Here is a 26380-nt window from a genome sequence, read left to right as displayed (position 1 = left end):
TAAATTTAAAAAATTAAAATCAAACAAAACAAAACAAAGAGACTCTGTTTCTTGGTTTGCCTCTCTTTTTTTCCCTTTGCCCATTTGTTTTATTTCTCAAATCATTTGTTTTATTTCACAAATGAGTGAGATCATATGGTATCTATCTTCCTCTGACTGACTTATTTCTCTTACCCTAATACTCTCTAGCTCTATCCATGTCATTAAAAAGGGCAGGATTTCTTTCTTTAGGAAAAAAAAAATCTTATCTCTCTTTGTCTTACAAAAGTTTTTAAGTACCTACATATATTAGAATAAACTTTCTCTCTGAAAGATTATTAGAACAATCTTTCACTCTGCTTGGGATTAAAATGTGGTCAGATCCATATGCCTATGTGAAGCCAAATCCCTTCTTCTGCAGTCAGAGTTATGTCTACTCCTCCGAAGTTGCAAAACTATAAAATTCATTAAATATCCCACCTTTTCAAAGTTCCAAAAAATTATCAAAACACATAAAGCTATCATAATAGTAACACTACACCAAGTACAACTAGAAAATATAAAGATATCTCATAACTAAATAAGACCATTGCTAACAATTTTTTTTTTCTGGTCAAATAGCTTTTTTTTTGTATATATTTTTTTATTGGAGTTGAATTTGCCAACATATAGCATAACACCCAGTGCTCATCCCGTCAAGTGCCCCCCTCAGTGCCCATCACCCAGTCATTGTTCATTTCCCAGAGTTAGGTGTCTCTCACGTTCTTTCACCCTCTCTGATATTTCCCACTCATTTTCTCCCCTTTCCCCTTTATTCCCTTTCACTATTTTTATATTCCCCAAATGAATGAGACTATATATTGTCTTTATCTGATTGATTCACTTCACTCAGCATAATATCCTCCAGTTCCATCCATGTTGAAGAAAACGGTGGGTATTCGACGTTTCTAATGGCTGAGGAATATTCCATTGTATACATAGACCACATCTTTTATCCAGTCATCTTTTGATGGACACCGAGGCTCCTTCCACAGTTTGACTATTGTGGACATTGCTGCTAGAAACATTGGGGTGCAGGTGTCCCGGTGTTTCACTGCATATGTATCTTTGGGGTAAATCCCCAGCAGTGCAATTGCTGGGTAATAGGACAGAACTATTTTTAACTCTTTGAGGACCCTCCAGACAGTTTTCCAGAGTGGCTGCACCAGTTCACATTCCCATCAACAGTGCAGGAGGGTTCCCCTTTCTCCACGTCCTCTCCAACATTTGCTGTTTCCTGTCTTGTTAATTTTCACCATTCTCACCGGTGTGAGGTGGTATCTCATTGTGGGTTTGATTTGTAGTTCCCTGATGGCCAGTGATGCGGAGCATTTTCTCATGTGCTTGTTGGCCATGTCTATGTCTTCCTCTGTGAAATTTCTGTTCATGTCTTTTGCCCATTTCACGATTGGATTGTTTGTTTCTTTGCTGTTGAGTTTAATAAGTTCTTTATAGATCTTGGATGCTAGCCCTTTATCTGATAGGTCATTTGCAAATATCTTCTCCCATTCTATAGGTTGTTTTTTAATTTTGCTGTTTCTTTTGCTGTGCAGAAGCTTTTTTATCTTAAGTCCCAATAGTTCATTCTTGCTTTTGTTTCCCTTATCTTCATATATGTATCTTGCAAGAAGTTGCTGTGGCCAAGTTCAAAAAGGGTGTTGCCTGCTCCTGTGGGATTTTGTTGGAATCTTGTCTCACATTTAGATCTTTCATCCATTTTGAGTTGATCTTTGTGTATGGTGTAAGAGAATGGTCTAGTTTCATTCTTCTGCACGTGGCTGTCCAATTTCCCCAGCACCATTTATTGAAGAGACTGTCTTTTTTCCAGTGGATAGTCTTTCCTGCTTTGTTGAATATTACTTGACCATAGACTTGAGGGCCCATTTCTGGGTTCTCTATTCTGTTCCATTGATCTATGTGTCTGTTTTTGTACCAGTACCAGACTGTCTTCATGATCACAGCTTTGTAGTACAACTTGAAATCTGGTATTGTGATGCCCCAGGCTCTGGTTTTGTTTTTTAATATTCCCCTAGAGGGGAATTTTGTGATTCGGGGTCTTTTCTGATTCCACTCAAATCTTAAAATGATTTGTTCCAATTCTCTGAAGAAAGTCCATGATATTTTGATAGGGATTGCATTAAACGTGTAAATCGCCCTGGGTAGCATTGACATTTTCACGATATTAATTCTTCCAATCCATAATTATGGAATATTTTTCCATCTTTTGTGTCTTCCTCCATTTCTTTCAGAAGTGTTCTGTAGTTTTTAGGGTATAGATCCTTTACCTCTTTGGTTAGGTTTATTCCTAGGTATCTTATGCTTTTAGGTGCTATTATAAATGGGATTGACTCCTTAATTTCTTCAGTCTCATTGTTAGTGTATAGAAATGCCACTGATTTCTGGGCATTGATTTTGTATCCTGCCACACTGCCAAATGGCTGTATGAGTTCTAGCAATCTTGGGGTGGAGGCTTTTGGGTTTTCTATGTAGAGTATCATGTCATCGGTGAAGAGGGAGAGTTTGACTTCTTCTTTGCCAATTCAAATGCCTTTAATGTCTTTTTGTTGTCTGATTGCTGAGGCTAGGACTTCCAGTACTATGTTGAATAGCAGTGGTGAGAGTGGATATCCCTGTCTTGTTCCTGATCTTAGGGGAAAGGCTCTCAGTGCTTTCCCATTGAGAACGATATTTGCTGTGGGTTTTTCGTAGATGGCTTTTAAGATGCTGAGGAATGTTCCCTCTATCCTTACACTTTGAAGAGTTTTGATCAGGAATGGATGCTCTATTTAGTCAAATGCTTTCTCTGCATCTATTGAGAGGATCATATGGTTCTTGTTTTTTTTCTCTTGTTGATATGATCTATCACACTGATTGCTTTATGAGTGTTGAACCAGCCTTGCATCCCAGGGATAAACCCCACGTGGTCATGGTGAATAATCTTCTTAATGTACTGTTGGATCGTATTGGCTAGCATCCTGTTGAGAATTTTTGCATCTGTGTTCATCAGGGATATTGGTCTATAATTCTCCTTTTTGGTGGGGTCTTTGTCTGGTTTTGGAATTAAGGTGATGCTGGCCTCATAGAACGAGTTTGGAAGTATTCCATCCCTTTCTAATTTTCAGAACAGCTTTAGTAGAATAGGTATTGTTTCTTTAAATGTTTGATAGAATTCCCCTGGGAAGCCATCTGGCCCTGGACTTTTGTGTTTTGGGAGGTTTTTGTGGACTGCTTCAATTTCCTCCCTGGTTATTGGCCTGTTCAGATTTTCTATTTCTTCCTATTCCAGTTTTGGTAGTTTGTGGTTTTCCAGAAATGCATCCATTTCTTCTAGATTGCCTAATTTATTGCCATATAGCTGCTCATAACATGTTTTTAAAATCATTTTTATTTCCTTGGTATTGGTTGTGATCTCTCCCTTTTCTTTCATGATTTTATTAATTAGAGTCTTTTCTCTTTTGTTTTTAATAAGGCTGGCTAATGGTTTATCTATCTTATTAATTCTTTCAAAGAACCAACTCCTAGTTTTGTTGATCTGTTCCACAGTTTTTCTGGTGTCTATTTTATTGAGTTCTGCTTGAATCTTTATTAACTCTCTTCTTCTTCTGGGTGTAGGTTTCATTTGCTGTTCTTTCTCCAGTTCCTTTTGGTGCAAGGTTAGCTTGTGTATTTGAGTTATTTTCCAATTTTTTTGAGGGATGCTTTATTGGGATGTATCTCCCTCTCAGGACTGCTTTTGCTGTATCCCAAAGATTTTGAATGGTTCTATCTTCATTCTAATTATGTTCCATGAATCTTTTTAATCCTTCTCTAATTTCATGGTTGACCCTTTCATCTTTTAGCAGGATGGTCTTTAACCTCCATGTGTTTGAATTTCTTCCGTATTTCTTCTTGTGATTGAGTTCAAGTTTCAAAGCATTATGGGCTGAAAATATGCAGGGGACAATCCCAATCTTTTGGTATCGGTTAAGACCTGATTTGTGATCCAGTATGTGGTCTATTCTGGAGAAAGTTCCATGTGCACTTGAGAAGAATGTGTATTCAGTTGTACTTAGATGCAAAGTTCTGTAAATATCTTTGAAATCCATCTGGTCCAGTGTATCATTTAAAGCTTCTGTTTCGGGATCCCTGGGTGGCGCAGCGGTTTGGCGCCTGCCTTTGGCCCAGGGCGCGATCCTGGAGACCCGGGATCGAATCCCACGTCGGGCTCCCGGTGCATGGAGCCTGCTTCTCCCTCTGCCTATGTCTCTGCCTCTCTCTCTCTCTCTCTGTGTGACTATCATAAATAAATAAAAAATTAAAAAATAAAAATAAAAAAATAAAGCTTCTGTTTCTTTGAAGATGTTGTGCTTAGAATATCTGTCATTTGCAGAGAGTGCCGTGTTGAAGTCTCCCAGTATAAGTGTATTATTATCTAAATATGTCTTAACTTTGGTTATTAATTGATTGACATATTTGGCAGCTCCCACATTAGGGGCATAAATATTCATGATTGTTAGGTCCTCTTGTTGGATAGATCCCCTAAGTATCATATAGTGTCCCTTTTCATCTCTTACTACAGTCTTTGGTACACACTTTAATTTATCTGATATAAGGATGGCTACCCATGCTTTCTTTTGAGGACCATTTGAATGGTACATGGTTCTCCAACCTTTTATTTTCAGGCTGTAGGTGTCCTTAGGTCTAAATGAGTCTCTTGTAGACAGCAAATAGATGGGTCTTGCTTTTTTATCCAGTCTGAAACCTTGCGTGTCTTTTGATGGGATCATTAAGCCCATTCACATTCAGAGTTACTATTGAAAGATATTAATTTAGTGTCATCATAATACCTATTCAGTCCCTGTTTTGGGGATTATTTATTTGGACTTCCTCTTTATTTTAGAGAGTCCCCTTTAATATTTCTTGCAGAGCTGGTTTGTTGGTCACATATTCTTTCAGTTTTTGCCTATCTTGGAAGCTCTTTATCTCTCCTTCTATTCTGAATGAGACCCTTGCTGGATAAAGTATTCTTGGCTGCATGTTCTTCTCATTTAGGATCCTGAATATATCCTGCCAACCCTTTCTGGCCTGTCAGGTCTCTGTGGAGAAGTCTGCTGTTAATCTAATATTTCTCCCCATATAAGTTAGGGATCTCTTGTCTCTTGCTGCTTTAAGGATTTTGTCTTTATCTTTGGAATTTGCAAGCTTCACTATTAAATGTCGAGGTGTTTAACAGTTTTTTTTGATTCTAGGGTGGTAATCTCTCTATCTCCTGGATTTGAATGCCTGTTTCCCTTCCCAAGTTAGGGAAGTTCTCATCTATGATTTGTTCAAATATGTTTTCTAGTCCTTTGTCCCTTTTGGCGTCCTCTGGAACCCCACTTAAATGTAGATTTTTTTCCTCCTGAAGCTGTCATTTATTTCCCTTAACCTTTCCTCATGGTCTTTTATCTCTTTTTTCCTTCCTTGCCATCAACTTGTCTTCTATGTCACTCACTTTCTTTTATCTCATTAACCCTCGTCGTTAGGACCTCCAGTTTGGATTGCATCTCATTTAATTGATTTTAAATTTCAGCCTGATTATTTCTAAATTCTAATTTAGAATCAGAAGTCTCTTGAATACTTTATGCTTTTTTCCAGAGCCACCAGTAGCTTTATAATTGTGCTTCTGAATTGGCTTTCTGACATCGAATTGTAATCCAAATTCTGTAATTCTGTGGCAGAGAGTACTGTTTCTGATTCTTTTGTAGTGAGTTCTTCTTTCTAGTCATTTTGCTCAGTGCAGAATGGCTAAAAATGAGTTGTACTGGGAAAAGGAAGAAAAAAAGAGGAAAACAAACAAACAAAAACAAGGAGGGATATCCTCTGGTTCTATATACTGTAAATCCCTCGACTTGCCCTGGAGCTTTCCAGCACTGCTGGGCCAAGAACTTGCTCTTCCCCTGTCCTTCCAGCTGGTCTTCTAGGGAGGGACCTGGTGTGCTGATTCTCAGGTGTGTGCACCTGGGGGAGCTGCCCCGCCCCTGCACGGCTCAGTGGGAGCTGTTTATCCTGCGAGGCCCCTATTCCTTGGTGGCCCCACTACGTCCCAGGCACAGGATGACACCAGGAGGAACAATCACACTGGTGGCAGCCAGGTCCCCAGCTCTGGCGTCAGCTACCGCAGTAACTACCACAGCTCCCCAGCTGCATAGGCCTGGATGCTCTGGGGATGGGGGGCGCTAATCTACATAGCCCGAGGGCGCCTGGCGGCAGGAGCAACCTCGCTGCCCTGTGCCTTCCCCGCCTCTGCCTGTCCTCGGGGGAGTGCAGGATCCTGGGCTGTGTCCCCCGGCACCCTGGGATGTGGGGCCCCTACCCCGGAGCCACCGCCTGAGCTGCTCCCGAGGCCCCGCAGGGTGTGCTCCAGCCCTTTACTGCCCTCTCCCCAGGGCGCACTCCGTTAGTGACCTCAGGAGACTAGAGGCTCCACTGTCCCTCCTGGGATCCTGCCCGGTTTCCCTGCTGAGCGCCTTTCAGTCCAGAAAGTATCCCCTGAGGATTTTAAAGTTCCTGCTTCTCCTGGGAGGGGCTTTCCTGTCCCGGAGGCTCTTGCTGCGGCTTTAGCCTGGCTCCTCATTTTGCCCCTCCCCCACTGGATTCTTTTTTTTTTTTTTTTTTTTTTCCGTCTTCCTACCTTGTTAGAAGCGCAAACTCTTCTCTCTGTAGCGTTCCAGCTGTTCTCTCCTTAAATCTCAAGCTGAATTCATAGGTTTTCAGGATGATTTAAAAGTTATCTAGGTAAGTTGGTGGGGACAGGTGACTTGGGGACCCTATTCTCCCACCACCTTGCCCCACCCATTGCTTATAATTTTATATGAAAGATCATGCTCCCCCCAAATGTTACAATATTGACTCAGATTGCTGAAAAACCCATAACTCTTAGCTAAAAATTAGTGTTGCCAAAAATGAGAAGTATATTCGGAAAACTGAAGAGAATAAACTTCTTAAAATTCAGCTAATCTATGGCAGTTGTTAAGACTCTAACACACATAAAATTAATTAGGAGAACCACACCATCAGCTCATAGTTTGTTAAGCCAACGTTCCCATGTCATGTATAATATACATGCACACAAATATATATGTGACATGGGAACATAACTGGACCATTATGTACATATATACTCTATTTTAATATTTATAAAAGCCAAATTATATTTAAAATATGAGCTATTGTTCTCATTATATCATTTTATCTTTCAAATATAGAAATAAATTTATTCTCCAAAATAAATCAGTTATTTTCATAAAGATGATTTTGTCTCAGATGAATAAATGAAATACTTTTTCACCTTTTCTAGACTGTTTGATTTTTGTCTTACTTTGTCACAATGCATTCTTAAAGGATTTTATACCAAATTAACTGCCTTTAGATTCCTTATCAGGATGTTTCTTTTTCACATCTAATTACAAAATTAGGTTTTAGTATCTTGTTGTTAGAAAGGAGTATTTCCACTACTCATTTTATTTAGGACATTAACATGAAAAGAAAAGCTGCTCTTAGAGTTTAAGGATCCTGAAAAATCTCTACTGGCCCACTGGAACTCAATCCTGTTTAAGCAAGAATCTGCTACCAGATACTCTCTTATCACTGTATTTTTTTTTTCACCAAAATCCATATATAAAACAAGCAGCTGCTCTCATATTTTAAGGTGCTTGGTAAGACAGTAATTCCAAAATTGACACGTATGTGCACAATTGTCTGCTAAATGATGATGATGATGATATTTGTGATCCATTGCAAATACTATAGAGACTTGGTCAAATCTTATCTCTCTAACCATACACTTCTGGTGGGATGTGGAAATGAGCATATCAGCTAACACCAGCTTCAAGGAACTTCATATCCTAAGTCAAGAGGGATTTCATCCATGCCAATGTCTTTGGAGTACACAACAATGACAATTTTCACCTGATACCATAATGTCACAGAATTCTCTAAATCTAAATTATGCAGGAAGGAAGACAAGGGGGAAGGTCTTTAGTGTGACTGATATTAAATACGAAATGAATGATAATTTTACTATAATGATGGGACTACCTTAGAAGCAAAACAATAGATTTTATGTCATAGAATGGAAAAATAAACTAGGAAAAAATTTGCTGATAAGTATTTCTCAAAGTTATATCTTTGTTTACCTGAGTTTGTGAGAAATTCATATCCTCCATGTAAATGGCTAATTTATTTTTCCTTTCATTTATATTTGTCTTTCTCCCACATCCATACTGGAAGGGATTATACAGAATATTAGTATTTGCTGAAGGAAGGAACCTAGGAAGCTAAAAAGAAAGAAAAGAATGAAGGAAAGGAAAGGAGGAAGTGAGGGAGAAAGGTAGGAGGGAAAGGAGGGAGGAAAAAAGAAGGAAGGAAGAAAAGTAGGAAGGAAGGAAAGAAAGGAAAAGGAGGAGAGAGAGGGAACAACATATACTGATTACACTTCTAGAAAAAGTGAATATTTCTGAGGAAGAAAGGCAAATATTTTAAGCATTAGAAAAATTCACTCAGTGATTTGATATATTATCTAAACATGTATGAGAAAAATGGATCAATAATTAGTAAAAACTAATGTGTTCTTGCTCATAGGAAATAATCACATGGAGGATGAAAAACTAGCATTTAATGTGAGAAACTTTAATGCAAAGATAGTGTTCTATTGAAACAAAAATATTTATTTATATGCCAGATAACTAAAACTTCAGTTCTTCTTAACTTCAACTCTGCCTATGTATTTTCTTTTTTTTTTTTTTTTCATCTCTGACCCATAAATTTTACTTGGAAAAGCATGTGCACTTTGTGTCCAGAAGCAAAGGCATGAACTACAAGATAATTAATAAGTTTACAGTCACAAAGCATAGATGTGAACAAGTGATTCTTTCTAGACATTTATTGCCTTGAATGGTGGTGCAAAGGGGACCAGAGAGTTGGAAACCCGAAGTGGTCTGTATTGTATAGAAGGCAGCACATTTTTCTCCCTCTTTTGAGGGAAATCAGACTGATGACTGCGCAGTCGATTCCTTTGCCCTGTCTCTCTGTAGTTCCAGTAGTTCAATATCCAAAGACAATTTATATATCTCCAGGGCCATTTTCACATCCTCTGGGTTGGGGAGACACTGCATCGTCTTTCTGCCTTTGAGGATATGTTCACAGCCTTCAGGGACCACCCATTCACACTTGGACATCTCGGGGTACCAGGTTCTGCTCTCTAAGCAAGTGATACTTTGGGGACCAACCAACTTATACTTAGAGTCACACTGGATGGTGACATTTTCGGATTGAATATACTGATCCTTATCCATGGACAGCGTCGCGTGGGCTATTTCTGGTTTCAGACACAGAGCTTTACATTGAGGGACTGCAGGTGACCAGCGTGAGTAACTACAAGAGAGTCTAGGCTCCCCAACCAAAGTGTATCCTTGGTAACATTTATATATCACTTCTTCTTTCTTGAATACATTGAATCCATTTACTCGTTCATGATATCCATGGGGAAGAAAAGGAGGATAATCACAACTTTCATCACATGTTGGTGTTTTGGGATTCCATGTGCCATCTCCTTGGCATCTAGATTCAGGTTGGTATTTCTTATAACACTTGTATAAAATTGTGTCTCCAAGGAAATAAGTACAGTTATTCCTAGAACTAGTTCTTGATCTAATGATTTCACCATTCTCCAGCTTTGGTACTGGGCAACATATCTCCTTACATTCTATGTGTGGGGTCCAAGTCAAATTTTTCTGACAGGTCAGAGTTGTAGGACCATCTGAAGCAGGTTCATAGCCAAAATGGCACCTGTAGCTCAATGTCGTTCCAATACTATACATTTGCTGTTTTTTTGACAAGAACGAGTTTTGTCTTTCCCAGTAGGCATTTGGGATGTTTGGTAACTCAGGACAACTATTGAGCTCACAAGTGGGAGGAGGAGGATTCCATTCACCATCTTCTCCACAATAGATTAACTTGCTTCCCTTGAGAATATAACCTTCACTGCACTCAAATACCATGTTGTTTTGGTAATTATAGGTGGGTCTAAGTCCAGAGATTATTTTTCCATTTCTAACCTCTGGCCTAGAACAGATGATTTTTTTTACAAATAGGAGGACCTGGGCTCCAGACACCTATTGTTTTATTTTCCACCATGCAAGAAATGGAGGCTTTGCCTAACATTGAGAAGTTGGGGTCACATCTGTAGGTGACAGACGAGCCATATGTGTAGAAATCTTCATCTCCACCACTGTGTTTCCCATTGTCAATGTTGGGAGGTGGCTCACATTTAGCAATTATACATAGTGGGAGAGGATCACTCCAATCAACTCCTTTATCTTGGATCTCACAATAACTAGTAGCTGGGCCAATTAAAATATATCCTTCTGAACAAACGAATTCCAAGTGTGATCCAAACAAGTGATCTGGCTTAGCTATCACTTGCCCATTTTGTAATTCTCCTGGGTTTTTGCATCGTTTCTTGGTACAGAATTCAGAGTAGTTCCATGTGTCATCCTGATAGGTAAGAGTCGAACTTTTATAACTAACCCTACCGTAGCCGGGACGGCAGGTGTATTTTACGGTAGCTCCAGGGTTGAAGTGTGTCTGATTTACCACAGTTGTCATTGGAAAAGCAAAGAGTAAATTTGGTGGAGGGCCACAATCTCCAAGAACAGTAGCCAATAGAGCAGCGACCAAGGTCATTTGGAACAGAGTTGGATCAGAGACTTTCCATAGCCTAGCCAAGGGCCGAGCTGCCATTTTCTCATTTCTGTGAAGGATCCCATTTGGAGCTCTGAGGTGCTTGACCTGATGATTCCCCCACATTTTTCTGCAGGTAGCTGAAGAAGAAGACTCTATTGTGGGGCCTTGGGTCGTTTCTCCAGGGAAAAAACGGTCTGGATCTCTAATAATTTTAGTTCCTCCCCAGATCAGAGTTTACCAGAGTCTGCCTATGTATTTTCATTGCAAATTTGCCACTGGAGCTCAGGGTACAGATAAAACAACAAAACTACACACACACACACACACACACACACACACACACACACACAGTGTCCCCTTACATAGATATGAAATCAATTCACGACACACATTTCTGAATGTGACTGAATGTGTGGCTTGATCCATCTCTTGTATGTTTTGTGTTTTATCATTTTATTGAGTTGCCCTATATCTATGTTTACATACTTGCTCGAAGTAAAAACAACATGCTATTGTCTTTGCTGTATTCATCATGCCTTTACTTTCTTTTCTTTCCCTCTTTATATCTGTATTTATTGTTTTCCTCTGAAAGTCCATCTTACTAATTTACCTGCTCTATTTCATATAAGTGCATATACTAGTTTGCATGTCAATTGTCCTTTCCTTTTTTTCCTGCTTTTATTATCATTATGAAACTTCTTAATTTGGAAGAAACAAATTAAAATTTATCATTGCCACAAGGCAAACTCTGAGTTGTGGGTCCTAAGTGGGAAGTACTTCTCTTCACATTAAAGAATGCTAGCTACTACATGAAGCAAGGATTAAGTAGGCACACATAAAAGATCAGAAAGATACCTCTACTAATTCAAGATTTCTGAGAAGATTTAAAAAGTGGTAAAATGGGTTCATTCTCTGAATTTTCCTGGGCTACAAGTATGGGGGAAAGAGTTTCATTGGCATATGTACAAGATAAATGCTTATATCAGCTTATTACTTGTTATTTAAGAAATATGGGACAAAATTTTAACCCTACTTACATAATGAAAAACAATTTTAAAAAGTATAAAGGGGATACTACTTTAAAAAGGGGATACTACTGTTTGAAGCTTGAGGAGTGTAATACAAATTTGAATAGGCTTTATATTATTTTCTATGTTACAACTGAAGCATGCCTTTATAAGTTCATAATAGCATTCATCACAAGTCTTTTAAAAGTATTTACTTTTAAAAGTATTTATTCATTTTAAATGATCTCTCCAAAGTTACTATACACTGCTTATAAGTTAGACTCTCTGTAATAGCTTGAGAATATAAAATATAAATAACAGCCCTTGTTATCAAAAAATTCCTATGGTCAGAAATACTCTCTCAAAATACAAATTGCCAAATATATTTGAATATTATGTATCTAGCATACTGATTATTATACTGCTTAAAACATTAGTAGCAAGAATGGAGGCAGGCCAGAATGGGTTGAGATAAAATATAAAAGTTAGATTAAATGTGTAAAATTTAGAGCAAGAAAGAAGAATCATTAATGCATTGTCTTGGTTTCAGATTCAAAGAAAGTATAAAGCAAAAAAAAAAAAAACTGCTGAAAAATGTACCCTCTTATTTTCCAACTACTGTTTATTTTCACATTATGTCAAGACTATTATCATGTAAGCTTTGCACAAAACTAGATAGAAAATGTAATGGGATTTAGCATAAGTAATAATTTTGAATGTAAGCAAATATTATGCATGACAGAATAGGAATCAACAGAAGTGAAGCAAAGAGATAGAGACTTAAGAACAGTATATTTTTAATAACTTCAAAATATTATATTCATTAAAATGAGATGGTATGGTTTTAAGTTTTATTGATCCCAAAGTTAATCATTGAATAAACAAGGTTAGCAATATTCTATCTTAAAATCATTTGCACAAATTTACCTCTTCCTAAATGTATGTTCAAGTTTAACATGACAAGATTTAAACCCAGTGTAAATTGCATTTTCCTCAATTTTTATATATGAATATGTGGTAAAAACAAAACAAAACAAAACAGGAAGGCAGGCTAATTCAAAACTAACAAGGTTAATTAGAGAAAAAGTAAGTGTCTGATGCCACTTTGCATAGTGCCTTATCCATTACAGCAAAGATCAAAAAACACAAGACCCATCATTTTCTTAGTGTTCCAACAGGTAAAACTTGGCTCATTCATAGCAAGAGCTTTCTGCTGCTTGCATCCACAAGCTTTGGTAACAGGAGACATGCCACATTTCAGAACAAAATAATAATAACTGTGGCACACTACCTCAGCCTGTCAGTGCAACAGCTACTTGAAGATTAAACAGCTTTTCAAACTATAAAGGAATACTTCAGGCACTGAATATTTTAGTCCTCTGCAGAAAACCCACCTACCTCTTAAGAAACAGAAAGATTTAACAATTTTCTGTCTACAAATTAAATATACCATGGTTTCTGGAATCCAGCCACACATGCTCTTGCTGTGAGATGGATACCAAAAAAAACAAAAACATAAACAAAACAAAAACCAAGCAAAAACCCCCAAATAACCAACATTAAGAAGTCTCATATTGAAATTCACTATCTAGATAATATTGTTTGGCATGCTCTGTCAGCATGAACATGTACAGATGATACACAGAACAAATTATTCCCAAAATGGTATCATGATCTGAAAATACAGCCTGATTTCAAAAGGGCAGGACAATTTCATGGACAGTTGATCCATAACTGACCACCCAAAGAAACTAGATAAGCCTATGTGCATAGTCAGCCTTTTGAGGCTAATGTCGTAGAAAATATTAGTTCCCAAGATAGAATCAGAGATTACAGAATCAGAGACTTAGTGGCTGTAAACAAGTGTTCTTTCTGAGAATGATATTTGAAATTAAATAAGCTTGAAATTGTGAAGTCTGTGAATGTGTGACTATTGTCTGTAAAGCACTCTGGATGCTGTCTTATAGCGTAAGAACATTACAGGCACATAAGGAAACAAATATTTGCCATGATCACAGAAATCCCATCTTCAGGAATACATAGTTGTGTTGATGAACATTTCCATGGACAGAAATCCCATCTTCAGGAATACATAGTTGTGTTGATGAACATTTCCATGGTATAAAATAGTGATGCATTAAACAAAAATGTACAGTACCAAATGACTGTTTCTTCTCTATTTTAGTGACTCTTTCCTTTTCTTCCCTCTTCTCTCCCCTCTTCTCTTCTTCACTCTCCTGTCCTCTCTCTTGCTCTGTGTTACTAGCTGGAAAAATTAAAAGTTAGTGTGGCAAGGTCCAACATAACACCTTACCTCCCTAACTGTGCTCTTCTTCAGTGTGAATTTGTGACATCTTATCAATATATGGAGTTTATTTTTGCATCCTCTTGAATTCAAGCTGGCTGTGTGTCTGCTTTGACAAATGGTATATGGTGAAAGTGATACTATGCCAGACCTGGAGATGTCTTTTTGTGGGCTAGTAGCTTCAGCTTTCTGCCTCTCAGAACATTTCACTTTTGCATACTCCTCCTTAGAAGCCAGCAGCTGTGCTGTTAGAAGCACAAGTCACATCAAGCAGCCAGATGCAGGTGCTCCAGTCAATAGCCCTGGATGAGCCCCATCCAGCAGCTGGCATCAACTGCCAATCTTGTGAATCAGCTATCTTGGCCATTCCAATCACTGGAGCCTCAGCCGACATCTGCTTATAACTACATGAGAGATTCTAAGGAAGAACTGTTCTGTTGAATCCAGTCAACCCAAATAATTATGAGATAATAATAATTATTTTAATCCATTAAATCTTGGACTTGATTTATAGCAATAGATAGTGGAATAGTGAGAAAAGAGTCACAGTACAATTAGAGGATGTCTAGAGATTACAAAAACTAAAAAAATAAGTGGGGAGATATTATTAAATGTTTTGATAATGTAAGCAATTACAAGCAAAAATGATGGGAGTATCCAAGAGTCAAGAAGGGGTTAGAAAAAAAAAATGTTGTGAAAGATAAAACAAAGAATGTGGGGTTGAAGCAGGGTCACACTGACTCAATTTACTTGCCAAGAAAGGGAAGACAAACCAGTAAAATGACAATGAAAATTCAGTACACTTCATCATGAAAGAGAAAATGCAGGGCAGGAGGTGAGTATGTTCTAGAAAGGCATGAGAGTTTGTACTATTATAAACTCTTGGGAATGGAAAGCTTCCACTCAGGATAGGAAATAATCAATTTATACAACTGGATAGGTTTGTTAAAACAAGTGTTATTATTCATTGGCCAGGAAAGAGCTTCCTGTGTTGGCTCATTAAAAGTCTGATGTTCCACAAACACTTAAAGTTTTTAGTCCTTTTTCAATTTTCACTGGTGGTTTGCTCAAAGTTCATGGTATTTTTGTCATTGTTGTTGTTAATCGCTTGAGGTGATTAGTAATATTTGTGGAGAAACACTATTCAGTAGTGATACTTAAAAGCAAGGGGAAAACTTTCCCTTTATAAAGAATAACATCATCAAGTGTTATAGTCTTTATGTTCGCCGTGATGTTTTTTTCTGCATGAAAATACTAACCGATGAAATCTATCAAAATACTAATATGTTTTAAATTATTTCAAGAAGCAGCAAAATCTTTGACAAATTTTTAATTGAAATTGAACTTGTGAAATTTGAAAAAATAAGGTATGAACTTCAACATTTAGCAAACTATTAAAACAATTTTATTTCAAATCACACAACACAATCCATTGAATCAAGAGTGCTACCTAAATTGAAAATATAATACAAGAATAGAAAACAGCTAAAATAGAAAGAATATCCCTATCTCCTTCAAAGCACAAGTTTCCAATGTCATACTTTCTGTAACACCAACAAAACTTAGGCATTGGTTAGTATGTTCACCATTAACCAATGTTTATACAATTTTACACAAACTCAGGTTGAATTTACCAGAAAAGATTCTTCCAACAAACAAACTAGAAGATTATTACAAAAATAATCCATGGGAATTCAGATGTTTTGAAATTATTATTAATAATCCTTGATGTTATATGTTCTATTTAACCACAAAAGTATTCCACAAATTCCATTAACTTGTTCCTCTTAATCCTTACTTTTTTCTCTGGTTACTCTATCTCCAATAAAACAGACAGTAAGTAACTGACTAGCCATGGACTGTCTCAGAACCTGAGGCTATTTAAAAATTTTCCAGGTTCTGTTTTTTTTTTTTTAAGTTTAATTTCATGATTAAGCACAAAAATATTTTAATTTAAAAGTAAAATTTACTACTTTTTGAAGATGAAAATAAGCTAGCTTTCTGTTAAGTAAATAAAAAGGGGGGTTGTAAAAAGCTGTTTGAAAGTAATCATCTTTTGAACAACTTAAAATGACAGAAACTTTATATGACTTTTTTGAATATTACTTTTCACACACAAGGGAAAAAATAATATATAACCAGATTCCTAATGCATGTAGATTTACAATCTTTACAGCAATGACTTTATAGTTCATTTTCAGAAAGTAATAAGCAAATAAAAATTAAACAAATATGAAAATGTATAGACACTACAGGATTATCTACTTTCCAGAATTTAAATCATATGATCATTAATTTAATGGTAAGTTTCCAAAGTATTTACCATTATTTATAATGCTGTAAGGGTTTCAGATTTATGAAATTACTAACAAAATAATAAATAGTTTTATATGTTAGTTATACATACATATCAAATTTGTTCTATATAGAGGTACTGTGTGATATCAATAGAAAAAAATAACTAAAATGGCCATATACATGACATTAATAAATTCTTTAGTATATATAATTAGAGCCTAGGATATTTTATTTATCGTTTGTCTTCTAGTTTTTTAATAGAGGCATAATTTCCATGCTGTACAGATCTTAAGTGTTCCAGTAGATACATTTTTTTAAAGATTTTTTATTTATTTATTCATAGAGACACAGAGAGAATGAGAGGCAGAGACACAGGCAGAAGGAGAAGCAGGCTCCATACAGAGAGCCCGACGTGGGACTCGATCCAGGGTCTCCAGGATCACACCCTGGGCTGCAGGCGGCACTAAACCGCTGCGCCACTGGGGCTGCCCCAGTAGATACATTTTGATAGATATAAACGTATGTACTCCTTACATCTATCAAGACATAGACATTACAGTCACCCACGTAAGTTCCCCGAAGTCCATCCTAAGTCAAACCTCATGGCAGTCCCCAATCAGCATAGATTATATAGCAGCAGAGATTAGTTTAGAATCAAAATTACATATATTTTGCTATTCCAGAGTCATATAAATAAAAACGTATGATTTCTGTTATGTCTGGATCTGTCTCTCAGCAAATTTTTGAGATGTACCTATGCTTTTTGTGTATCAGATGTTTGTTTCATTTAGTGCCAAGTGATATTCCATTATAAAATACATTCCATGAAGTGTTTATTCATTCAGCTAGTGGATGCTACTTCAATTCCAGTATTATGAATAAAGCCACTAAAAACATTTGTATACAAATATTTGTGTGGACATATATTTTCATTACTCCTGTGTAAAAACTCAGAAGTGAATTGCTAGATTATATGGTAAATGTATATATGCTTCTACACAAGATTGTCAAACTGTTTTACAAAGTGGTTTGGTCACATGCTCTGAATAGTTAACAACATTTAAAGTTTCAGTATTTTTAACTTTAGAATTTCTAGTGTGTTTGCATTGTGGTAACTCATTGTAATTCAAATTGTTTGTCTACAATTTAATTAGTGGAGTCCTTTTCCATGCACATAAAGGCCATTTCTATATCTTCCTTCATAAAGATCTATCCTTTCTCCATATTTTGCTGTTATTTGTAATTTTGTTATTGATTTTAGGAACTCTTTGTATACTGTGAATATATATGTATGATCGAGCTTTAAAGGCTTACAAATTGGTGATTACAATACATGTGATATTCAAAATATTTGCCAACTTATAACAGAGACCCTTATAAATCTGACTAGATGCCACCATAACACTAGAAAAATGTCTTTGGAGGCTTTTGCTGAATCACATTTTACCCTTAAAACCAGGATCTTAGATCCTAGGAAACCAGGCAGGTAGACAACATGGTGAGATCACATATAAAACTTTTAAGGAGAGGCTAAATGAGTACTGGAGTAGGATTACTGGAATATTTTAACACCAGCATTACTATACTAGAAAATACTTACAAAAAATATCTACAAGAATAGTATCACATTTTATCAGTTCTATGACATACATTATTTTATTTCACGTTTTAACATAGTACTTAACAATAACATGTGTCTGACACCAAGGTTTCTTAAAATTGTAGTTATGCAATAGTCCTCGTGATTTAGTTATCATTGTGCATGTACAAGGTGGGCCAGACTTAGTGACATATTCATCACTACAAGTGAGTTATTTTTGGGTTAAATTACTAATTACAATCTTAAAAAAACATTACAAGACCAACTTTCATTCACTGGCTTTAATCCTGCTAAGAAAGGCTCTAATCCTTTCTTCACATGCCCCACAAAACCCAGCTGGCTCCTGAACATGGTAGCAGCTGAAGAACCAAGATTCTTCTTAAGAGTATTAAGAATATTAATAACTTAAGATTATTCTTAAGATTTGATTCATGAATTTAAAAATATATTTTTGGATGCTTGATATCCACCAGTAACCAGTGATGGTAAGCTGTTTACACTGTAGGGTGCTGAACAAAGCAGATGGGGAATGATTAAGATCATATTTGAATGGATATCACTTTAGGGGAAAAAATGCAGAAAAAGAGACAGTGAAATCTTCACTTCTGCAGCTGTTAGTATTAGAAAAATAAACATTAGTAGAGCCAAAATTAATAGATTAAAAATCAGATGGACTGGTTTAACTCATTGCTTTTAAAAAACTTTAACCTTATGAGGAATATGACATTAAATTACCTTTTGGTTTCTATTTCCTTATCTGTAAAGAAGATTTAGCAATAAAGATTTCCAGAGCATTTGTGACAATAAAAACATAAAGTATGTGAAACCATCTTGTGATCTTTAAAGTACTATAAAAATGAAGGTTTATTGTTTCAGTTTTTCAAAACAGGAACCAGATAGGTTATTCCTGCATGGCATTCCAGTGTGATAGTAAATGAGTAAATTTATGCAGGCATAAGTGAGACACAAATCCATTTACAGATTCTACAAAAGGAAATGTAAGGTTCTAATAGATGGGACCCAAATCCAGGTTTTTGACATATAACCTTTAATGATGAAACAATATAAAATAATTCTATTGTCATGCATTTTAAGTAATTATAACCATTGACATTAACAGCCATAAATTTAGGAAGAATTTAATTTTATTATAATATATAAGGAAAAATATTCCCCAAGTTTTAATTGAATTACTGCATTAAGAGAAATTTTTAATGATAATTCTTCCTCTATTTTCTGATTTTCAAAACTTACTAAAGAAAGAAAATTAATATCTTAATGACATCTCTAATTGCAGACATATTCTTTATTTCTCATATCAAACTATTTGGAAAGATCATTAATAGGAAAACTTTTACACAATGTTGAATATAATTAGCTATCTAAATAAGGAGTTTAACTAGAGAATTTATTAGAAAATAAACTATATGTTTCATAGTTAATTGATAATCTTTTATGAAACCAGAGAAGTAAGCTATTTTCTGTAATTCGCTACCACAAAATTGCAAAGCTATTACTAGTGGGGGCTTGAAAGGAAGATCAATTATTTGATGAGGTTATGTTTTACATTCAAGTTTATTTTTCATAAAATATAAATTGTAATATAATTACCACCATGTTTGTATATATATGTATACATATATATTTTTCTCTATATATTTTTCTATATTATATATATTTTTTCTATATATATATTTTTTTCTAAGTGGTATGGAGATTTAGCCTTTATTGACTTATTGTCTTAGAAGCAACTATAAAATATTGTGCCAAATTTTCAACTGTTATAATAACATTCTCTCAATTTCTATTCTGCATCCAATTTCAATACAACTGTTATTATCTTTATAAAGGATGTGTTTTGTGATTGTCATCCTTTCTGAAAGACAACTTATGATAGCAATGGCTGACTTTACACTAGTACATCACTCACTCCAGTGGCTGGGCATCAGGAAAACAAATCATTCCTAGAGCTTCATATATATATATGTGTGTGTGTTTATACATATATACATATCATTTATGATAGAATGTAGATGATAAATATGATAGAATCTATCATATGTAATACAACTGATAGAACATATATGATATATATGACATACATAGTAGAACACATATATATATGTACATATCATATATACACACAAACACACACATATATATATAGTACAACTTTGTGAAGTAAAACTATCTTAAATAGGTGTTGGAGATTCAAGGAGTGTTCATGTGATGAACACTGGAGTGTTGTATGAAAGTGTTGAATCACTATATTGTACACTTGAAACTAATTTTATATTGTATGTTAACAAACTGGAATTTAAATTAAAATAAAGAAAAAAATAGCTAAGGGTGCCTGGGTGACTCAGTGATTGAGCATCTGCCTTTGGCTAGGGTTGTGATTCTGGTGTCCTGAAATGGAGTCCTGCAGCAGGCTCCCTGAGGAAAGCCTGCATCTCCCACTGCCTATGTCTCTGCCTCTCTCTGTGTGTCTCTCATGAATTAATAGATACAATTTAAAAAAAATAAACTGATAAGTCTTCACCCAAGGAGAGTGAGAAAGAAGGCATCATGACCTTGGAGTAGGGTTTGGATATAAGGCAGGTAGAATAGTCCATTACTAAAATGCTATCAATCAAATAACCCTGGATAGTTGGGGACAAAATGCATTCTGAGAAGTTAAAATTGGAGAAAGATGCTGATTTCCATAATAACACATGTCATATGACTGAAATCTATATGGAATTTAAGAAACAAAACAGATGAACACAGGGAAAGGGAAGGAAAAATAAAATAAGATAAAAACAGAGAGGGAGGCAAGACATAAAAGACTCTTTTTTTTTTTTTTTTTTTTTTTTTTTTTTAAAGACTCTTAAATATAGAGAACAGGGTTGCTAGAGGGGAGGTAGTTGAGGGATGGGCTAAATGAGTGATGAGCATTACAGAGGGCACTTACTGTGATGAGCACTGGGTGTTTATATGTAAGTGATGAATCACTAAATTCTACTCCTGAAACCCATACCACTACTATATGTTAACTAATTGAATTTAAATAATAAAAAAAAATTTACAGGTCTGATTTTTAAGACAGCAATTTTGTTTAAATAATATGTTGTTGGCAGAACATTTTTCATTCTATTATACAAATGTATTTTAGATTCCAATTATAGATAAGTCCAAATGTAAGTTATAAAAAATACAGATCCCCACTACTCACACATTAGTATCAAATATTTATTAAATAGAAGTAAATAATATAAATACAAGTAATTATTAAATACTTACTATTCTTATGAAAACATTCTTTAGATCGGCAATGTCAAATAAGTGCTCTCTCTATTTTAAACCATGTGTGACAATATCACATATTCTTTATTCATTTTTTAACATATTGATCACCTACCATGAATCACTCTAGTAGGTGAAGAGGATTGTAATGATAGAAAATATAGATATGGTCTGGATTTCAAATTATCACCCAACTATTTAATGATAATATACTTTACTTCCATTATAGTGTTTGGCTTTGAATAAAGCTAGCTAATATATTAAGCTACTTATTTTATCTTTTTTTTGTTTTGAAGATTTTATTTATTTATTCATGAGAGAAACAATAGTGAGAGAGGCAGAAACAGAGACAGAGGGAGAAGCAGGCTCCATGCAGGGAGCCCAACATGGGACTCGATCCCGGGTCTCCAGGATCATGCCCTGGACCGAAGGCAGCACTAAACCGCTGAGCCACTGGGGCTTCCCTACTTATTTTAACTTAACACTATTTAGTTTTTTATAGGAAATGTTAGAAGAGGTTCCCTTCCCCTCATATCTTCATGTTGTATTTTAATTTCAAAGTGATAAGTTATCAGAAATATACACAAGTATTCATTGTGTATTTTATCTAAAAAAGCTTTTATCTGATGTCATCTATTTTTTCTTAGATTCCATTATAATAAAGAACTTTTATATATTATTTATTTATATAATTTGAGACCACCATACTTCCAATCACTGTGTATTGGTTGCAAGAATTTTATTCCTAGTTAAAAGGAAGAGATTTTGATCCAGATATGAACATTTTCTCAGATAAAACATATATTTAAATTACTGATATAGCTAAACAATAATTTTGTTTCACTCTAGTTACCTGGAAATTTATATAATTTTTTTCTGATATTCTTATAGATTACTCCATTTCAATTTTAAAATTTTAGTAAAGAGATGCCTGGGTGGTTCTGTGGTTTGGTGCCTGCCTTTAGCCCGGGACATGATCCTGCAGTCTCAGGATGGAGTCCCAATCAGGCTCCCTGCATGGAGCCTGCTTCTCCCTCTGCCTATGCCTCTGCCTCTTTCTCTTTCTGTGTCTCTCATGAATAAATAAGAAAACCTTTAAAAACAAATTTAGTAAAACAATTGACTAAGTACTTGAGACTTAGATTTCTATTAATTGTTTTATTTCTTCATAGGTGGACAGTGGAAATAATATCAGATAATTTTATTTCTTCAGTTTGTTCAGTTTCTTGATCAGGATTCTTATATAATAGATGTTTAAGTAAAGTCTTAAAATAGCTGATTTATGTCCACAGTGTCAAGTGTCAAAGAAAAATGTCTATGAAGTTTACACAAAATTGACTACAGAGATCTGTAGATATGTATTCAATTATATTTTATCTCTTCTCTCATTATAAATCTTGGTCTATTACTTAAATTGGAGAATATTCAAAGGATTTGGTATTATCTAATTTAGCCATAACTTCCTAAATACATACTTATAAGCATGTAACATTATTAAACCTAGGCATAAATAATTTATTGATGAAGTGATATATTATTTTGGTAGTCTGTTCCTTTATTTCCCCTCCTGTTACCAGTTAAACTTAGCATTAGAAAATACTAGAAGGATTATACCATTTATTTTATTTTATTTTTTAAAGATTTTATTTATTCATTCATGAGAGATACAGAGAGAGAGAGAGAGAGAGAGAGAGAGAGAGAGGCAGAGACATAGGCAGAGGGAGAAACAGACTCCATGCAGGGAGCCTGACGTGGGACTCAATCCCGAGACTCCAGGATCATGCCCTGGGCTGAAGGTGGCGCTAAACCTCTGAGTCACCAGGGCTGCCCTATACCAAACATTTAAAGAAAAGTTAATACCTATACTTCTCGGGATCCCTGGGTGGCGCAGTGGTTTGGCGCCTGCCTTTGGCCCAGGGCGCCATCCTGGAGCCTCGGGATCGAATCCCACATCGGGCTCCTGGTGCATGGAGCCTGCTTCTCCCTCTACCTGTGTCTCTGCCTCTCTCTCTCTCTCTCTCTCTCTCACCATCATAAATAAATAAAAAATAATTTAAAAAAATACCTATACTTCTCAAACTCTTCCAAAAAATAGAAGAGGAAGGAAAGCTCCCAAATTCATTCTACAAGGCCAGTTACCAAACTCAGGTAGAGACACGACAAAAAAAGAACACTAGAGGCCAATAGCTCTGATGAACATAGATGCTAAAATCCTCAACAAAGTATTAGCAAGCCAAATCCAATAATAAATTAAAAATATTATTCACTACGATCAAATGTGATTTATTCCTAGGATGCATGGATAATTCAATATTCACAAATCAATCAGTATGATAAAGCACACATCAACAAAAGAAAAGATAAAAACCACATAATCATTCAATAGATGCAGATAAAGCATTTGACAAAATACATCTATTCATGATAAAAGTCCTCAACAAATTATATTTAGAAAGAACATACCTCCATATAATAAAGGCCATATATATAAAAACCTATATCTAACAACATACTCAATGGTGAAAAATTTGAGAGCTTTTCTTCTAAGATCAGTAACAAGACAAGGATGTCCACTCTCACCACTTCTATTCAACATAGAACTAGAACACGTAGCCACAGCACTCAGGCAAGAAAACGTAATAAAAGACATTCAAACTGGTGAGGAAGAAGTAAAACTCACTTTTTACAGAGAAGAGCTGAAAGACTGTACCAAAAAACTACTAAAACTAGTTAGTGAATTCAGTAAGGTGGCAGCACACAAAATCAATGTACAGAATGTACATTCTGTACAATGTACAGAATCAATGTACAGAAATCCACTGCATTTCTACACACTAATAATAGTAGTAGAAGGAGAAAATAAGAAAACAATCCCATTTTACAATTGCACCAAAAATAATAAGGTAACTAGGAATAAACTTAACAAAAGAGGTGAAAGACCTGTACTCTGAAAGCTTTAAAGCACTGATAAAAGAAATTGAAGACAACACAAACAAATGGAAAGATGTTCCATTTCATGGATTAAAAGAACAAATATTATTAAAATGTCCATATTATACAAAACAATCTAATTGAAGACAACACAAACAAATGGAAAGATGTTCCATTTCATGGATTAAAAGAACAAATATTATTAAAATGTCCATATTATACAAAACAATCTACATAATTAATGTAATCCCTATTGAAATACTAAGAACAGTTTTCACAGAACTAGAATAAATAATACTAACATTTCTATGGAACCAAAAAAGCTCCTGAATAGCCAAGGCATTCTTGACAAAGAGTAATACTGAAGGTATCACAATCATAGATTTTAAGATATACTACAAAACTGTAGTAATCAAAACAGTATGGTAGTGGCACTGAAATAGACACATAGATCAACAGCACAGAATAGAGAGTCCAGAAATGAATCCATCATTATATGGTCAATTTTCAATGAAGGAGGCAAGAATATGCAATTGGAAAAAGTCTCTTAAACAAGTTGTGTTGGGAAAACTGGACAGATATATGCAAAAGAATGAAATTAGACCACTTTCTTGGAGCATACACAAAGATTAACTCAAAACAAATTAAAGATCTAAATATCATAGCAGAAATCATAGGAAATCCTAGAAAAGAGCACAGGCAGTAATTTCTCCAACATCAGCTGAAGCAATGTTTTTCCTGATATGTCTCCTGAGGCAAAGTAAACAAAAGTAAAAATAAACTATTGAACTACATCAAAATAAAAAGCTTCTGCATAGTGAAGGAAACAATCGACAAAACTAAAATACATTCTACTGAATAAGAGAGGATATATGCAAATGACATATTCACTAAAGGGTTGCTACCCAAAATATATAAAGAACTTATAGAACTCAACACCAAAAAAACACCAATAATCAAATTTAAAAATGAGCAGAATACATGAACAGACATTTCTCCAAAGACATACAGGTGGCCAAAGACACATGAAAATAAGCTCAACATCACTCATCATCATCAAATGTCCAGTGTGGATATATTATATACTATTCATGTAGTGTATTTTATGTACACACTTATTTTTAAAATAAAATAACACAGAACAGCTATTATCTTGCAAGTGACAACATTGGCTTTAAAGACCAGAGTCCTGTTGCAGTTGGTGGGTAGTAACTGAGCCAAGATACTGTGGAATCTGCTGGCTCTTTGCCAGATTGCCCAGAGGACCATAAGTACTGCTTCATGCAGGCAGTTTGAAACTAAAGTTCCAGAGAAACAAAGCTATTTCAGGAGGATAATGGAATTCCAGTGCCTCTAAAGGGTGGAGTAGCTGATGCCCTCCTATATAGAGCCACTATGATGCTTACAATTGGTGGAACAGCATATGCCATGTATCAGCTAGCTGTGGCTTCTTTTCCCAAGAAGTAGAATTGACTTCAGTTCATCTCAGCAGGCAGTTTGTTCAGTTTCACTCAGCTCTCTATGGATGAGTAATTGATAAATTCAATATTTATTTACTTATACTAACTGCCACCAATAAAGCAGTCTTTACCATGAAAAAAAAAAAAAAAAGACCAGAGTCCTGCCAGGGACTAGAGCTTAGAGCTTTGTGCCTTTAAGCTAGTTTCCTAAAATTTCTGAAATATCTTGAAATTGTGTATGATAAAGTCCCAATTTTTTCAGAGCTAGAGTAAGGATTAAATAAGCTAATAAATGCAAAGAAGAAAAGGTAGATACTCAATATTGAACACCACTCTTCTTTATTCCAATTCTTGATTAGTATCATCACTTTTATTGAAAAAAAATATTGTGTAATTGTGCAGGAAAGAGTCCAACTTAAAAGAAACTGTGAAAACATGTGACACCTTATACAGTCAAAAAAATAACAAGATAATTGTGAAATAGATTCTTGCTTTACTTTTTACCTGAATTTACTGAAGGGATCTTATATCTGAGCACAAGCCATTATTAATATCAACTATTGTTTTAAAAAAAAATAAAAATACCATATGATCCAATAATTCCACTACTAAGTATTTACACGAAGTAAGCAAATGCTAATTAAAAAAGTTATATGTACCCCTATGTTTATTGAAGCATTATTTATAATAGCTAAGATATGCAAGCAACCTAAGTGTTCATAGATGAATGGATAAAGATGTGATGCATACATACATATTTATATATGCATAT

General features: G+C 35.2%; 1 long non-coding RNA gene and 2 pseudogenes across 2 annotated transcripts in view; 1 reads left to right on the top strand and 2 right to left on the bottom strand.

Annotated features, from left to right (window-relative positions):
* Window positions 1-26380, bottom strand: part of LOC144287935 (uncharacterized) — a 315519-nt gene that overhangs the window by 128828 nt on the left and 160311 nt on the right. The window lies entirely within an intron of this gene.
* LOC144287934 (C4b-binding protein alpha chain pseudogene) lies at window positions 8906-10947 on the bottom strand (annotated as a pseudogene).
* Window positions 14679-25644, top strand: LOC144287606 (cytochrome c oxidase subunit 7A2, mitochondrial pseudogene; annotated as a pseudogene).

This window comes from Canis aureus, chromosome 17 (genome assembly GCF_053574225.1).
Source record: "Canis aureus isolate CA01 chromosome 17, VMU_Caureus_v.1.0, whole genome shotgun sequence".
Classification (NCBI taxonomy): domain Eukaryota; kingdom Metazoa; phylum Chordata; class Mammalia; order Carnivora; family Canidae; genus Canis; species Canis aureus.
This window is presented reverse-complemented; position numbering and strand designations above follow the sequence as displayed.